Raw genomic sequence first — 18,215 nt, 5'->3', positions numbered from 1 at the left:
GTATAATGTTGAATAGAAGAGGTGAGACTTGACATCCTTGTCTTTTTCCTTATCTTTAGGGGAAAGCATCCAGTCTTTCACCATTAAGTATAATGTTAACTCCAAGTTTTTCATAGATGCCTTTTACCAAGTTCAAGAAGTTTTCTTCTCTTTACAGTTTGTGAAGTGTTTTTAATCATAAAAGGCCATTAGATTTTGTCTAATGCTTTTTGTGTATTTATTGAGACAATCATATAATTTTTTTTCCATTGATAGGGTATGTTATATTAATTGATTTTCAGATGTTAAACAACCTTGCATCCTTAGGACAAATTCCACTTAATTGATTATGGTGTATGATTCTTTTTATATGTTGCTGTATTTGGTTTGCCAGTGTTTTGCTGGAGATTTTGTGTCCATATTCACAGGAGATATTGGCCTTTAGTTTTCTCGTTTTCTGATAGCTTTTTCAGTTTTGGAATTGGTAATGCTGGTCTCATAGAGTGAGTTTGGAAGTGCTTTATTTTTAAAAAATTTTATTATTATTATACTTTAAGTTTTAGGGTACATGTGCACAATGTGCAGGTTTGTTACATATGTATACATGTGCCATGTTGGTGTGCTGCACCCATTAACTCGTCATTTAGCATTAGGTATATCTCCTAATGCTATCCCTCCCGCCGCCCCCCACCCCACAACAGTCCCTGGTGTGTGATGTTCCCCTTCCTGTGTCCATGTGTTCTCATTGTTCAATTCCCACCTACGAGTGAGAACATGCGGTGTTTGGTTTTTTGTCCTTGCGATAGTTTGCTGAGAATGATGGTTTCCAGTTTCATCCATGTCCCTACAAAGGACATGAACTCATCATTTTTTATGGCTGCATAGTATTCCATGGTGTATATGTGCCACATTTTCTTAATCCAGTCTATCATTGTTGGACATTTGGGTTGGTTCCAAGTCTTTGCTATTGTGAATAGTGCCGCAATAAACATACGTGTGCATGTGACTTTATAGCAGCATGATTTATAGTCCTTTGGGTATATACCCAGTAATGGGATGGCTGGGTCAAATGGTATTTGTAGTTCTAGATCCCTGAGGAATCGTTGCATTGTCTTCCACAATGGTTGAACTAGTTTACACTCCCACCAACAGTGTAAGAGTGTTCCTATTTTTCCACATCCTCTCCAGCACCTGTTGTTTCCTGCTGTCTTCAAAGCTGTCAGAGAGGGACATTTAAGTCTGCAGAGGTTACTGCTGTCTTTTTGTTTGTCTGTGCCCTGTCCCCAGAGGTGGAGCCTACAGAGGCAGGCAGGCCTCCGTGAGCTGTGGTGGGCTCCACCCAGTTCGAGCTTCCCGGCTGCTTTGTTTACCTAAGCAAGCCTGGGCAATGGTGGGCGCCCCTCCCCCCTCGCTGCTGCCTTGCAGTTTGATCTCGGACTCCTGTGCTAGCAATGAGCGAGACTCCGTGGGCGTAGGACCCTCAGAGACAGATGAGGGATATAATCTCCTGGTGTGCTGTTTTTTAAGCCCGTTGGAAAAGCGCAGTATTAGTGTGGGAGTGACCCGATTTTCCAGTGCCGTCTGTCACCCCTTTCTTTGACTAGGAAAGGGAATTCCCTGACCCCTTGCACTTCCTGGGTGAGGCGATGCCTCGCCCTGCTTCGGCTCTTGCACAGTGCGCTGCACCCACCGTCCTGCGCCTACTGTCTGGCACTCCTCAGTGAGATGAACCCGGTACCTCAGTTGGAAATGCAGAAATCACCCATCTTCTGTGTCGTTCACGCTGGGAGCTGTAGACAGGAGCTGTTCCTGTTCGGCCATCTTGGTTCTGGAAGGCTTTCTTTTATATTTTGGAAGAGTTTGTGAAGAACTGGCATTAATTCTTTGTTAAATGTTTGGTAGAATTCAGTGATGAATCCATCTGGACCTAGGCTTTTCTTCATGGGTAGTTTTAAAAATTACTACAGTCATGCACAGCATAATAATATTTTTGTTAATGATGGGCCACATGATAGTGGTCTCATAAAATTATAATGCCATATTTTATAGTACTTTGAATATGTTTAGATGTGTTTACATGTACAAATACTTACCATTATGTTACAGTTGCCTACAATATTCAGTACAGTAACATGCTGGACAGGTTTGCAGCCTAGGAACAATCTAAACCTAGGAGCAATCACACTGAGGCCATACAAGTGTATAGTTAGCTATACCATCTAGGTTTGTATAAGTACACTCTATTATGTTTGCACAACAACAACAAAACTGCCTAAACACATTTGTCAGAACATATCCCCATAGTTAAGTGATGCATAACTGTAATTCAATCTCTATACTTGTTATAGATCTATTCAGATTGTGTATTTCCTCTTGTGTCAATTTTGGTGGTTTGTGCCTTTATAGGAATTTGTCCATTTAATCAAAGTTATCTAATTTAGCGTATCATTGTTCATAGTATTATTTTATAATCCTTTTCACTTCTATAAGGTCAGTAGTGATGTCTTTTTCATTTCTGATCCTAGTAATCTGCGATTTCTCTCTTTTTTCTTGATCAATTTAGCTGAATATTTATCAATTTTGTTTTTTTAAAAGCTACCAACTTTTGATTTCATTGATTTTCTCTGTTATTTTTCTATTCTATATTTTATTAGTTTCTGCTCTAATCTTCATTTTTTGTTTTATTTTTGCTTCTGCTTGCTTTAAGTTTAGTTCCTTTTTTCTTCATTGTCAAATGTCTATCTTAAGATGTAAGTTTGGGTTATTGACTTGAAATCTTTCTTCCTTTCATTTGCAGTTGTCAGTTTTCCTCCAAGCACTGTTTTGCTGTATCTTATATATTTTGGTATGTTCTATCTTCATTTTCATTCACTCAAAATTTTTCTTATTTTCCTTGTAATTTCTTTTTTGATCCATCAGTCATTTAGGAGTGTATTGTTTAATTTTCCCATATTTGTGAGTTTCCTATTTTTTTCTGTTATTAATGTCTTATATAATTCCATTGTGGTCAGAGAACATGCTTTGTATTATTTCTGTTTTTAAAAATTTATTGAGATTTGATTTATTGCCTAACAGACTTTTCTAGAAAATGTTATATGTGGGCTTAAGAACAATGTATATTCTGCTTTTGTTGGGTGAAATATCTTATAAATGTCTTCTAGGTCTAGTTTATAATGTTTATAGTTCACTAGGCTTACAGTGTTGTTCAGGTCTTCTGTTTCCTTGTTGACCTGCTTAGTTGTTCTATCAATTGTTGAATGTGGGATGTTATAGTTTCCAATTCTTATTGTTGCATTGTCTATTCCTCTCTTCATTTCAGTCAGCTTTGGTTTTAAATATTTTGGTGCTCTGTTATTACATGCATATATGTTTATGATGGTTATATCTCCCAGATGGATTGACCACTTTATCATGATAAATTGTCCATTTTTATATCTAGTAACATTGTATGTTTTAAGTACGTTTTGTCTGAAATTAGTATAGCCATTTACTCCAGCTTTTTTGTAGTAGCTGTTTGCATGGTATGTCCTTTATAAAAAAGTCTTTTTATTTTCCATCTATGTATTTCAATTGAAAGTATTTCTCCCTTAGACAGCATATAGTTGAATCATATTTTTTTTTTAACCCAGTCTGACAATCTCTGTCTTTTGATTGGACTGTTTAATTCATTCACATTTACTGTTATTTTCAATTACAGTTGGGTTTACATCTGCCATTTTAATTTTAATTTTTATATTTTATGTCTTTTTGTTCCACTATTTTTCCTTGCATTAAGCTAATATTTTCTAATGTAGCATTTTAATTTCTTTAAGAATTTTTTTACTAATTATTTTTGAAAAATTTTAATGGTTATTCTGGCTTACAATATAGATCTTATCACAATCAGCTTCAGATTTATACTAAATTAATTCAAGTGAGACATAGAAGTATTCCTTTTTATTCTTCTTATGGTATTTTGTTATATATATTACATCTATTTTTCTTTTCCCTCTTTTTGTGGTGTTGTTATAATTATTAAATCCATACAAGTTACAAATTCAAAAGGACTGCTATAATTATTACTTTGTATAATTTTGTCTTTCAAAGGAGCTAAGAGAAGAAAAGAAGGCAAGTTTATATTTACAGCTTTTATTATATTAGCTTTGTATTTATTGTTTCTGGTGCTCTTCATTTGTTATTCTGAATTTGAGTTATCATCTGGAGCCATTTTCTTAGCCCAATACAGCTTTGTTCCTATCTATCTCCTTTGTGCTGTTTTTGGCAACTATATTGCATTTCTATATGTTATAGGCTCAATAACACATTATATACATAGTGTTCTGTATACTTGTTTTTAAAACAAGAGAAGAAAGTAGAATAAATATGCATTTATATGGGTGTTTTGATTACACGATTATCTTTACCAGTGCTCTTTTTTTTGTATGGATTCTAATTACTATCTGTGGTCATATCAGCCTGATGAACTTCTTTTAGTATTTCTTATATAGCAGATCTGTTAGCAACAACTGTTTTTTTAGTTTTTATTTACCTGGGAATGTTTTCAGTTTTCTTTCAGTTTTGAAGAGTAACTTGCTGCATAGTTTTTTCCTTGAACACTTTGAATATATTATCCTATGGTTTCCATTGCTTCCGCTGATGAGTCAGTTGTTAATCTTATTGGGGCTTATATGTAAGTGACAAATTGTTTTTCTTTAAATGCTTTTAAGAGTTTCTCCTTGTCTTTGATTTTCAGTATTTTTGCTATGATGAGACTGCTTCTGAATCTCTTTGTGTTTATTCAACTTGGAGGTTGTTGAGTTTCCTAGATGTGTAGATTATTGCTTTTCAATACATTTTGTAAGTTGTCAGTCATTATTTATTCCCCTATTTTTTCTACTAATTTCTTTTTCTCTCTCTCCTTCTGGTACTCCCAGTATGGATATGTAGATGTGTTTAATAGTGTCTTACAGCTCTCTAAGTCTATCTTTATTTTTCTTTTTTTTTTTTTGAGATGGAGTCTCACTCTGTCGCCCAGGCTGGAGCGCGGTGGCGTGATTTCAGCTGTTGCCCAGGCTGGAGTGCAGTGGCGTGATCTCAGCTCACTGCAACCTCCACATCCCTGGTTCAAGCAATTCCCCTGCCTCAGCTTCCCGAGTAGCTGTGATTACAGGTGGACACCACCACGTCTGGCTAAATTTTTTGTAAAGATTTTTAGTAGAGATGGGGTTTCACCATGTTGGCCAGACTGGTCTTGAACACCTGATCTCAGGCAATCTGCCCACCTTGGCGTCCCAAAATGCTGGGATTACAGGTGTGAGCCACTGAGCCCAGCCTCTTTTTTTTTTTTTTTTTTAATTATTTGGATTTCATACCATCTACTGATAGATCTTCATGTTTGTTAATTCTTTCTTTTGCTTCTCAGATCTACTCTTAAACCCCTCTGGTGATTTTGAATCTTAGTTACTGTATTTTCAACTTCAGAATTTCCATTTGGCTTTTAAAATATATACATAATTTCTACCTCTTTACTGGTATTCTCTATTTCATATGACATTGTCCATAAATGTCCATTGTAATCATTCTTTCATGTCTTTAATTATGATTTTCTTTAGGTTTTTGAGTATACTTATAATGGCTACCTTGAATGCTTTTTCTGTTAGATCCAATATCTAGTTTCTCTCACAAGCAACTTCTGTTGTCTGCTTTTTTCCTGGTCTACTACCTTCCTGTTTCTTTGTATATCTTGTAATTTTTTTGTTGGACACCAAGCACTTTTGATAATATAGCAGCTGTGGATGCTGGTGCTCTGTCCTTCCCTCTCTCCCCCAGCCTTGTTATTTTTATTTTCTTGTTTGTTTTTTAAGTGATTGGCTGGATTATTTTTTATGGAGTCTATTTCTTCCTGCAATATAACCCCTCTGACATTTATCCTCAGTGAACACAGCCTTGGGTATGCCCACAGTTACCCTGCACTGACAGTGGTTTTGGCCTATTTTTGAGAGCCTCTTTCTTTGACGATACTCAGCTGTTAAGTTCAACTAATTGCTGGATGATTGCTCTATTATTTTCAAGACTATCTTGACTATTAGCTTGTTGAGTGGCTTTGGTAATAAAGGCATATTAGAATGCAAATGCTCCAGAGAACCAAAAACACTGTGACTCCTTTTAGTTTTAAGAGCCACAATATTATGGCTAGATTCTGCTGATCAGACTGGAAAAGTAACACCATAATCCCCCCAAAATGTCAGTAGCAGTGAGGTACCACTGATAGCTCTGAGAAGGGATTAAAAGTCTGATGTGCTCTATTTTCCAGGAGTGGATGGGAGCCATACCCTGTGTTATGTTGCCTCACTCACTGTAAAATAAATGGGTTGACTTGGCAAGAGTCGGAAGTCTGGCTTGTCATGATAACTCAGCATCAAAAAACATATAGTCCTTTACTTTTTACTTAGTCTATGATGGGGCATGTGTTGCCGTATTCAGTATACGGACAGAGCCAGACGGCACCAGTGGCAGTCCGGGTGGTACAGACTCAATCAGCAATTTGACTCCAGCTAGTTCCATCACAGAATAGGCCTTTACCCTGGACTCCTGTGTGAGTAACCCAGAAGATTTCATTAGCAGCAGTAATTTTTTTTTTTCATTTCATGAAGCAAAATAAGGGTATCTTTAATCTGCCAGCCTACAGTTTTCAAGTGGCAGACCAAACAATTAGACCATTGGTCCTAGTCCAGAAGCCAGTCAAAATTTAACATAGTTTATTGAGGGGAATAGTGGGCAGAACAGTGAGAATGGACTTGAGTTCTACTCACTGATTTGAGCAGACATCTGCATTTTTGGTTGCGCATAGCTGTCACTAAGGCTAGACAGTTGCAGCGACTCAACGGACACTGTTGGTTTCAATTTAGCTCAGCTATGTGTGAACCAGGTCCAGGCCCAGGTTCAGGAGTTCCACTGAACAACAGTTTTGTTTCAGGCAATGGAGTGAAGAGTATAATTTTCCCTAAAGAGATAGCTGGTGTTTTGCAGGTAGGACCACAATGCTGTTAGTGTCTGCCCATGATTGTTGAAAATTTCCCACCTTGTATACATACTATAAATGGATGTCTCTGTAACTGTTGTCTGAAAGAAGACGGCACCTTCTGCCTCCTCTAGGATAAATCTACCATTAATTGTTACCATGGGATAGACCTGAGGCTGGCTGCTGGATTGGTGAGAAAGTTCCCCTTCTTGGAGGAGAGTTAGAAACAACCAGGGTACTGCCCAGCTAGCAGTCTGAGTCTGCTTCTTGGGACTTGGCCTGAACCCATTAAGTTGGGGAATTAAGGAAAATTCCTCCTCATTAACAGGCAATAAAATGGAGAACCACTTATTGCCCATTTAACCATATAATGTGGTCAACATGTTTACCGATAATTCCCATGGATTTCCCTCAAAGTCCATTAATTAGTCCACAAGCCCCTTATCTTTCTCCTTCCTGAAAGCCACGTGTCTGTCAGCATACCATCCTTGCTGCCAAAACTGCTAAGAACTATCAAGGGTCTGAGATTTCACCCTACTTGCAAAAAAATTACCAAGTTTGCCTCTGTATTAATTATGTATTGTTTAGTAACTATGTTATGAAACATTTAGCAGCTTAAATAATACCCATTGATTATTTCATAGTTTCTGTAAGTCAGGAATTCAAGCATGGCTTAGCTGGGTCCTCAATAAGGCTGCAATCAAGATGTTAGCCAGGACTGGGTTCTTATCTATGGCTTGACTAGAAAAGGATCTGCTTCCAAGTGCACGTACTTGCCAGAAGAATTTAGTGTTTTTTGCAGGCTGTGTACTGGGGCTTCAGTTTGTTGACAGCTCTTGGCTAAAAACTGCTTTTAGGTCTTTGCCACATTGGCCTTCCCAACATAGCCACTTGCTTCCTTAGGGCCAGTAAGGGGAAAAAGAATCTCCTCGCAAGGTAGATGTTACAGTGATATATAATGCAATCATGTAGATGTAGTCACATGCATCCTACAACCTTTGCTATATGCTGTCTGATAGAAACAAGTCACAGTTCCTTTTCAGACTCAACAGGAGGCTAGTCACCCAGGGCGTGAATATCAGGAGCTGGGAATCATAGGGCCTCTTTAGAGTCTCTCTATCACAGTTTCAGGAGTGCTGGCAGAAGACATGAGACTCCTGGATCAGAGACAAAAGACTTTATTATTTACAGAAGCAAAACCCGGAGTATCTGCATTTGTGCTGATTTCCTGAGTGTCATTTCTCAAAGTGTGATATGAAGAGGGCTAGATGGTATCTGCACATGGAGTAGGGTGTGCTTTGGGGAAGGAACTCTGAGCTTAGACAGACTAGATATTTTATTAGAATCAGTAAGCATGCCTGACCTATGCCCTGAAGGAAGGTATAATCTTTGTTGCTGTGAACCATAAGCAGACCTGCCTTTGCTCTGAAGGGAGACATTGCCTCTATTTTCCAAGATTGTTTGCTCTGTAAACATCCTTGAAAAGATAGTCTGAAACCAATGCAGCCAGAACCTCTGCTTGGAAGACATGCAGAAGCATAAAACTAATGGAGAATTATCTCCTGGTGGGCATATATGTTGACTCTGAGGAGCATACCTATGTATAATAGGAAAATGTAGATATGTACATAAATAACTGTAATGAATGAGTGAATCTGAAAAGAGAAATTCAGTGTGCTATGAAAGCTCAAAGGAAGGCAAAGTTATTTCTAACTCCAGCGAACAGGCAATCCTTCACAATATTAATTTTGAAGCCTCATGAGGATTTCAACTGGTGAGGAAAGGTGGAAAGGAAGGTGGAAATGAAAGAAGCAGTAAGGGTAGAAGAAGGAGGGAAGGTACGGCATAGGTTCCCCATGTGGGGCAGTTAGTTTGACTCAACACTGGGTTAAGAAAAGGGCAGCACGGTATGGAGAAAAGTCGGAAAATGTAGAATTAAGTTGGCCGATTGTGGACCTTAAATACTTGTTTAGGTGCCATTAAAGTGTCTTGAGGAGTCCAGTTGGTGTCACGAAGGTGTTTTGAGTGAATGAGTGTAAGGGAGCCATTAATTCAGTATTACACTTTAGGGGTTATAATCTAGAGATGATGGGATGACTTGGAGTCGGCAAAAGACTTGAGGCAGAACTCCTAGTGAAAAAAACTATTTTAAATGGTACAAGCCAGAAGGTGATGCAAGTCTAATGTATTCCTGTGGTAGTGAGAAGAAAGAGGTGCAGTTGGACATAGACCTCTTTCATTGGTACAGCTGGTTTGACTTGGTAGCTCATTGCTCCTATAATGCAAGAAAAAGGGAAGAATCAAGGGAATCCTAGGTAACTGAGAGGCTGGTGGCCCCAAGAGGAGAAATAGAGAAACTATGATAAGGTACAGATACCAGGGAGAATTTGATAAATTTGGTTTGGAATCAAAAAGAAGCCCTTTGTAAATGAACCTATTTAAATAGTTGGGTGATATCTTAATGCACTTAGACTTAATTTATTTGGTACAATACAAATTAGATGTCAAGAAAAGTCTAAAGCATTGTGACTCAAATTCAGGACCACCTTACTAAGTTTGGGTCATAACAATTAGGAAGATGGAGATTTTCTTCTTTCATTTGACTGACATCATGCTTAGGGAAAAGAACAATCCATTTAAATAAGGATTTCTTAAAAACTGTATCATTTCCATTCGTTTAAGATCAGAAAATGTGATTATATACTACAGTTCATTTAGGTGGGAGGAGGCCATTTTTAAAGGCTAAAATTTATTATCTAAGAAGTAGGTCTTAATTTTTAAACTCATTGACTTCATAGGTGAAACACACACACAGACTTTTCTCATTTAAGGAGAGTTATTTTGTATGTTTTTACATAATTTGATCTTACCCTTTGATGCTGAGTACCTGGTATAGTCACACACCATTGTTCCTTCAAGTGTAACCCCTTTCTAAACAGTGTGTATTCACCAGGAAGTGCTAGAATAGTTTTTGTTCCCACTGTCATTTTTAAAATTTTGTTTCTGAGCCAGCTTTCATGGTATTTGTTTCACACTCAAAAACCAAAGTTATAATTAAGGCAGCTGTCATATGATAGCAGTAGGCACCTGGACACTTCAACTTACCTACCAGGGAAGAGAGACGGAGCAGGAAAGGAGAGAAAGACAGAAAACAGAGCCCTGAAAGTGCCTTCCTTCTTGTTCTATATTTTAAGAGGTCAATAAGATAACTTTATTAAATAAAAGAAGGAGGCCAGGTGCGGTGGCTCACGCCTGTAATCCCAGCACTTTGGGAGGCCGAGGTGGGCAGATCACGAGGTCAGGAGATCAAGACCATCCTGGCTAACATGGTGAAACCCCATCTCTACTAAAAATACAAAAAATTAGCGCGGAGTGGTGGCACAGGCCTGTAGTCCCAGCTACTCAGGAGGCTGATGCAGGAGAATCGCTTGAACCCGGGAAGTGGAAGTTGCAGTGAGCCGAGATTACGCCACTGCACTCCAGCCTGGGTGACAGAGCAAGACTCCATCTCAAAAAATAAAATAAAATAAAATAAAATTAAAAAAAAAGGAAATACTTACTGTGACTTTTATATACTCAGTTTTAGAATCTTCAAAGCAACTCCATTTATTTATTTATTTATTTATTTATTTATTTATTTATTTATTTATTTGAGTAGATACAGGGTCCCACTATGTTGCCCAGGCTGGTCTCGAACTCCTGGCCTCAAGCGATCCTCTCACCTCAGCCACCCAAAGTGCTGGGATGGCAGGCGTGAGCCACCATGCCTAGCCCATTTATTCTCATTTTATAGATTGGAAAATTGAGGCTCAGGAACGTTTAATCACCTTCCTTCAGCTATAAAGTTGTTTTTTAGTGAAGTTTGTCAGTTCTTTCTTTCTCTTTCCACTACACAATGAGTTTCTCTCCAAGAGCTAAATGACCAATATCACCAAATGTGATTTGAAGTGACACATGTACAGGGAAATTTCAAAAAAATAAACACGACTTGCTGTCTTTCTCAGGAAACCTTAACTTAAGCCAATCCTGGTTTGATATTTGAACTTAATGAGAAACTTGCTTTCTTACTTACCTAAATTCTTTTTTTTTTTTTGACATGGCATCTCACTCTGTCGCCAGGCCAGGCTGGAGTGCAGTGGCACAATCTCAGCTCACTGCAACCTCCACCTCTCAGGTTCAAGCAAGTCTCCTGCCTCAGCCTTCCAAGTAGCTGGGACTACAGGTGCACGCCACCACACCTGGCTAAGTTTTGTATTTTTAGTAGAAATGGGGTTTTGCCATGTTGGCCAGGTTGGTCTTGATCTCTTGACCTTGTAATCCGCCCACCTCAGCCTCCCAAAGTGCTGGGATTACAGGTGTGAGCCACCGTGCCTGGCCTTTACTTACCTCAATTCTTTACCTTAAATTTAAACACTTCTGCCTACATCATGTTGGGGCATTATCCATCCAAATACCCTCTGGCTTTCTCTGATCGCTGGAAACTCCTGTGCATTTTTCTTGTCCCAGTAGCAGTTTCTAAGCACTTTGACTATTTATTTTCTCAGTACTTCCCACTTTCCACAGTATGACAAGTCTTTCTGGTGTCTAGCTTACCTATAAAATACATTCCTACAGCAGAATCAAGAAATAAAAATTACGGGCACTAATGGGGTACTGCTACTCTCCAGTATTGATACCCATGCAATTACTTTTCTCAAATCAGAATGTGATAATACTTTACTTTTCTTCCTTTAAATGCTATTTCAGAAATTAAATATATGACATTTTTTGCAGCTGTTTTCTGCGTCTAGGTATTATTTGCATTGGAAATGTCATATAATAACTTTTTCAGAAGCAAAGTTTTCTTCAGAAACAAACACCTTTATGTTAAGACCTCTGCAGATCAGTCTTAGTTTAAAGCTTATGTTATTATAAAAAAATACAGTTTAGGCCGAGTGTGGTGGCTCACGCCTGTAATCCCAGCACTTTGGGAAGCTAAGGCGGGCAGATCACGAGGTCAGCAGATTGAGACCATCCTGGCCAACCTGGTGAAACCCCGTCTCTACTAAATATACAAAAATTAGCTGGGCATGGTGCGTGCACCTGTAGTCCCAGCTACTGGGGAGGCTGGGGCAGGAGAATCGCTTGAACCCGGGAGCTGGACATTGCAGTGAGCTGAGATCGCGCCACCGCACTCCAGCCTGGTGACAGAGAGAGACTCCGCCTCAAACAAAACAAAACAAAACAAAACAAAACAATTTAGAGTAGATTTTAAAATGAAAGTATTTTAAACAAAGATTTAAGATGATTTTTGCCCTCTGCCTTCCAGTCTGTGAATTCACATTCCTAAGAAATCCTTAGTCCTCGATCTTGGTATGTCCCTCTCAGTCACATATTGTAAGAAGGTGGATAAAGGCAAGCATGGTCATTTATATTGCTGAAGTTCAGGACTGAATACATACAGATCAAATCCACCCTAAAATAAGTAGAAAACAGCGAGGCAACCATTTGTGAAGCTAATTAAGTGGCACATTTTTTTTAGCTTATGCTTGTTAAAAAACGATGTGCTATTTTATGAAACCAAGGCTGAAAGTGATAAATACCATTGAGGGTAACACTTTTTGGACTTATTGCTATTGTTATTATATTTGAGCAATGAAGAGCATTTGGGTATAATTTAGGGCTATTTACCTTCACCCTTCTTAATATCCGTAGTCTATCCAGCTATCTCCACAACTCTTTAGCTGTCTCTAGCTTAGCCATCACCACGTAGTGCACCAAAAGACTTGTGCAAGACTATTTACAGTAGCATTATTCCTCACAGCTTCAAACTGGAAGCAACTGAAAAGTCCACTCACCGTTGACTGGATAAATAAATTGTGGTAGATTCACATCATGGAATGAAAAGAACAAAACCCATTATATAAAGTGACACGGATAAATCACAGTCAATGTGATAAGTAAAAGAAGCTGGTGACAAGAGTGTAGGAACTGCAAGATTCCATTTCTATGAAGCTTAAAAGTAGCCCAAACTAATGTAAGATAATAGCATAAGTAATCCATGCTTTAAAAAATTTTTAAACATTTTTAATGTTTTGATTGACACATAATAACTGTACATGTTTATAGGGTACATAGTGATGCTGTAGTACATATAATGTCTGATGATCAAATCAGGGTGATTAGTATGGTGGTTGGACAATTTTTTCACTTACTTTTCTAGGAAAGTACCTCTGTGTACATAGGATAACACACTATTATCAAACTCTATCTAATCTTTGCTAATCTCATAGGTTAAACAAATTAAGTTCTTTTAGTTAAGTTCTAATTTTTATTTCTTATTATGAATGAAGTTGAACATCTTTCCATGTGACTAAAAGACCTTTTTAGTTCCTTTTTCTGTGAAACTCCCATATGTATATGTGTGTTTTTGTGCATACACACTCATATACATATATGTAAATATGTACAATATATGTATGTTTGTGAATATGTATCTTTTTGCTTAGTTTTTCTGTTTCTTTTATTGATATGTCAGAACTGTTTATTTATTATAGCCATCGGCCTGTGTTTGTGATATTAATTGCATTCCCTACTCCTCCCTCACCCCCAGTTTTGTAATTTGTCTTTTGATTTTGTTACAGGGCTTATTTCCAGTCAGGAAAGTTTTATTTTTATACATTTCAATGAATGTTCTATTGCTTTTGAATTTTAGGTCATATTTAGAGGGACCTTCCCTAGTCCATTATTATAAAACCTTGCTCTTAGGTTGATGGTTTTATATTGTACGGTTTAAACCTCTGTCCATTTGGAATTTATTTTGATATAAGTTGGGAGATAGCTATTTTCCCAACTCCGTTCTTTCCACAGGGTTTCCGGTTGTTCACAAACTATTTTCTGAATTATTTATTGTCTGCTTATAAGTTTGGAATGCCAACTTTTATGTATATTGGATCTACTTCTGAGCTTTTTATCCTGTTTGCAATATTTATCCACTTGAATTATTATAGCCTACTGAAATTTAAGTTAGACTTGATCACCCCTTTATTATTCTTCATTCACAGAATTTGCCTCAAAAATCCCCATTTTTCTTTTTATTTAAATTTAAAACATATTTTCTACAAATTTTTTCCACAAATACAATTTTCTGTAATTTTTATGAAGATTGTGTTTAATTTATTATGTCAGGAAGAACAAATATATTTTTGGTGTTGGCTGCTGCTATCCTAAAAGAAGCTTCTTTATTTAAATGTTCTTCCATGTCCCTCAATAGCATTTAAAAGTTTTCTTCTTATGCTAATTTTTTATTGGTGAAAAAAGTCTATTGTTCCTATGTATTTTATTCTTTTATTGCTATAATAAATATTCTTCCCCCTTCAGTTCATATTCTTATTGGTTGTTTGTTTTTATATAGGAAGGAGAATGATTTTGTACTGGAGGCACCTTCCTAAATTTTTTTGTCATTGTGGTTTTTCAATTGTTTCTCCTATGTGTTTAGAGGTAAATATTGTCTTTAAATAATAAACGCAGTTAATAAACTCAGTGGCTAGTACTTTCAGAACAATGTGGACTAACAGTGATGATGAGGACATGTGTGTCTTGTTCCTGTCTTTAGTAAGACTGCATCTAATGTTTCTGCATTAAGCATGATTGGACAATATCTCTTAGGTGATATGTAATGCTTCATTTCCATCATTTTCTAAATATTCCATAATTTCGGGTTTGATCTTATTCTTTTCTGAGTTGTTTACTAGAGAATTTTAATATTTCAGATGATGGTTTGTTTTCTAGTGAGTTTTATTTCTAAATTCTCTTATATAGTATGCCAAGCTATCTGTTATTGTTTCTTTTTAATTATTTCATCGTGCTCTGCTTTCTTTGCTTCTTATAATAATTTTAAGAGTTTTAATTTTTGTCCTAGTAATTATTTAATAACTATAACATTATATAATACACTTAATCTTCTGTTCTTCAAGAGAGTATCTATCAACTCTCTAATACAAGCAATTGAAAATTAATTTGTTTGTCTTACATACTTCCTCCTATCATCCAATTTTAATTGTTTATATTATTTAAAAAATTATATTTATATCTCTAAGTGCAGTTATTGCTTTGTTATCTGATATGTCAGGTTTAAATTGCCTCATTTGACCCCAGGCTATTAAAACAATTTTTTAAGAAGAAATAAGCAAAACTATATTCCCTTTTACTTTTTTTCCTCCCATCTCAATTTAAAAAAAATCATACTGGCTGGGCACAGTGGCTCACCAGCATTTTGGGAGGTGAAGTGGCTCACTTGGCATTTTTGGAGGCCAGGGTGGGGGATTGGTTGACCTCAGAGGTTTGAGACCAACCTGGGCAACAAAGTGAGACCACGTTTCTTAAAAAAAAAAAAAAAGAAAAAGAAAAAATTATTAAAAAATATAATTTCTACATTGTCAGAGTTTAAAGTTATAAAAGTCTATTCTTTAATTTACAAGTCTCATATTCGTTCAAGTTTTGGTCACACAGCTCCATGGTTTAAAACCCTCCCTGCCAGTCCTTTAGCCGTAGTGACCCCATTTCTTTCTTAGTTGTCTGAAGTTACTTTTCTGATAGTTTCTTAATAAAGCTACTGAGATTTAAAATCTTGTTGTATCTGAAAAAGTGATTGGTAAATAACAGTTTTTCTGGGTTTAAACCTCAGTCACGTGTTCCTTCCTAGAGGGTCTCGCAGGCACTGCTCCTCTGTCTTCTGGCGTTGATTTTTCTGAACTTTGAGACTAGCATTTTTTTCTTCCTCTAAATACCTGATCTTTTGTCTTGATCCCCAGATTATTCTTTTTTTGCCTCTGAAGTTTAGTAACTTTCTGGGATGTCTCAAAGAGAATATTTTTCTTTTTCTTTTTCTTTTTTTTTTTTTTTCAAGACAGTCTTGCTCTGTTGTCCAGGCTGGAGTGCAGTGGCACAATCTTGGCTCACTGTAAGCTCTGCCTCCTGGGTTTATACCATTCTCCTGCCTCAGCCTCCCAAGTAACTGGGACTGCAGTCACCCGCCACCATGCCTGGCTAATTTTTTTTGTATTTTTAGTAGAGATGGGGTTTCACTGTGTTGGCCAGGATGGTCTCAATTTCCTGACCTTGTGATCCACCTGCCTTGGCCTCCCAAAGTGCTGGGATTACAGGCATGAGCCACTGTGCCTGGCCCAATATTTTGATTTTTCTATAATAATTTTTCCTTTGATGTAGTGTGTCCTTTTTTCTATAAATTCAAATCTTTTATAATTTTGGCAACTTTTCTTGAATTATATCTTTATTTTTTCTGTTTTATTATTTTACTTCTACAGGGACAAACATTATACAGCTATTATGTTTTCTGCATCTGTCTTACTTGCCAATCATTTTCTCTTTAACATTTTAAGCCTGTTTAGTCCCATCTCATTTTGTTTGCTTTTCCTCATTCCTGTCGTACATGTCCCCATTATACTTTCAGTATCATTGGTTCTGTTTTATATTACTTGTAGTGTAAACTTCATTTCTCCACCACCGTTTTTTGAAGGAAAATTTGTATTATTTTAATTATTTTTAAGTACAGAAAACTCAGCAGTGTACATTTAACCCAGTTTAGTGGCAAGTTCTCTAGCCTTTGCCTTTTCGAGCTTGGTGACTTGAGCCACAGACTCGTGACCCGGGACATTGCCTCTCCAGTGATGGTGGATCTCATCGTATCTGTCATCATAATTGGTCCTGATAGCTTCCACCAGTTTAGCCAAAGCGCCTTTGTCTTCCGAGTTAACCTGTGTGAAGGTGACAGTGGTGCAGGTCTTCCTGTGGACTAGATGTCCCAGTCTTGCCTTCCCCTTAATAATGCAGTAAGGGACCCACATTTTACAACACAGGGCAGGCAAGAAGCCCACCAGCTCAGTGGGATGCACGTCGTGTGCAATCACCACCAGCTGAGCTTTCTTATTCTCCACCAAGGTGGTGATGGTGTTAACTCCTGCTCGAAGGACAGGTGGTCTCTTAGTGGGGATGTCCCCTTTGCCAGCAGCTTTCTTCTCAGCCCAGGCCAACAGCCTCTGCTTCTTCTCTTGCTTTGTCTCTGTTCTGTATGTGTAGGCCAGCTTAAGCAGCTAAGTAGCTGTTTGGTGGTCCAGGGCTTGGGTGAACTGATTAATCACAGGAGGCACTTTCAGCTGCCTATAGAGGATGGCTCTCTGCTGCTGCAACCTGATATAGCAGGGTCATTTCACAAAGTGGGTGAGGTCTCTTTTGGGCTGGATGTCCTGTCCAATGCCAAAATTCTTAGGCCTTTTCTCAAACAGGGGATTCACCACTTGCTTGACCTCCTGCTTCTTCATGACAGCAGGGGCCGCAGCCACCTTCTTCCCCTTGGCCTTCTTTCCTTTAGGCATCTTGGGTGGCGGGAGGAGCTCCACTACCTTTTTTGTCTGACTTCTTCCCTTAGCTCTTCAAGCTCCTGGTTTGACTAATTATGTTAGTCCCCTGTATGTTCTCTGATCGTTGCATATTACTTGAGCTCTTGTTTGTAGGGGCAATGGATTTGTTACATTTTCAAAATTCATACTTATATATTTGTTCTTGCTTTCAGTGGCTTTATGCCAATATTTTGGGGGGATATGCCATTTCACTTGCATTTTTTTCTTTCTTTTTTATGTCATATTTTTGGGATTTTTATGCTAGTTCATTTTACTAAAGACTTTCATTTTTCTTGGAACAAAGCACATTTTCTCTGGGCCAGGTATTTTTAGGAGGCTAATTTTCCAAAAAAGGCGAAACTATGTTTTAGCCTTGCAAAAGTTCTTATGGCTTTGACAGGTTATTCCTTCAGATCTTTTGATTTACTTCTTCCAAGCCAGCTGAGATTATTAGTACAAGAATGACCCTAATGCAGATATTCCTTCCTTTCCCACACTGTATGAGTTGCTTATTCCAGCATAGCACACCATCTCAAAATTTAGTGGCTTAAAAAACAACAAACTTTTATTAGTTATTGTGATCATGTTGGGCACATTCATAAGTTGGTTAACTTTCAAGTTGGCTCATTCCTAAGTCTACAGCTGGTGGTGGTTGGCTGATTTAGGCTGGCCTAGGCTGGGAGTGGTTTTGCTCTACGTAGTTTTCATTTATCCCCTGAGACCAGCATATTGGCCCTAGTTTTATCCTTCTCATAGCAACGACAGAGGTGCAAGAGAGTAAGGAGAAATACACAGGACTCTTGAGAATTCGTCTTGGAACTGGCACATCATTAAAGCAA

The 18,215-nt window shown here is 37.7% G+C and overlaps 1 pseudogene; it reads right to left on the bottom strand.

Moving 5' to 3' along the window:
* Nucleotides 1–16,486: 16,486 nt before the first annotated feature.
* On the bottom strand, nucleotides 16,487–17,976 carry LOC106634845 (large ribosomal subunit protein eL8-like; annotated as a pseudogene).
* Nucleotides 17,977–18,215: the final 239 nt, after the last annotated feature.

Source organism: Pan paniscus, chromosome 5 (genome assembly GCF_029289425.2).
Source record: "Pan paniscus chromosome 5, NHGRI_mPanPan1-v2.0_pri, whole genome shotgun sequence".
NCBI lineage: Eukaryota > Metazoa > Chordata > Mammalia > Primates > Hominidae > Pan > Pan paniscus.
This window is presented reverse-complemented; position numbering and strand designations above follow the sequence as displayed.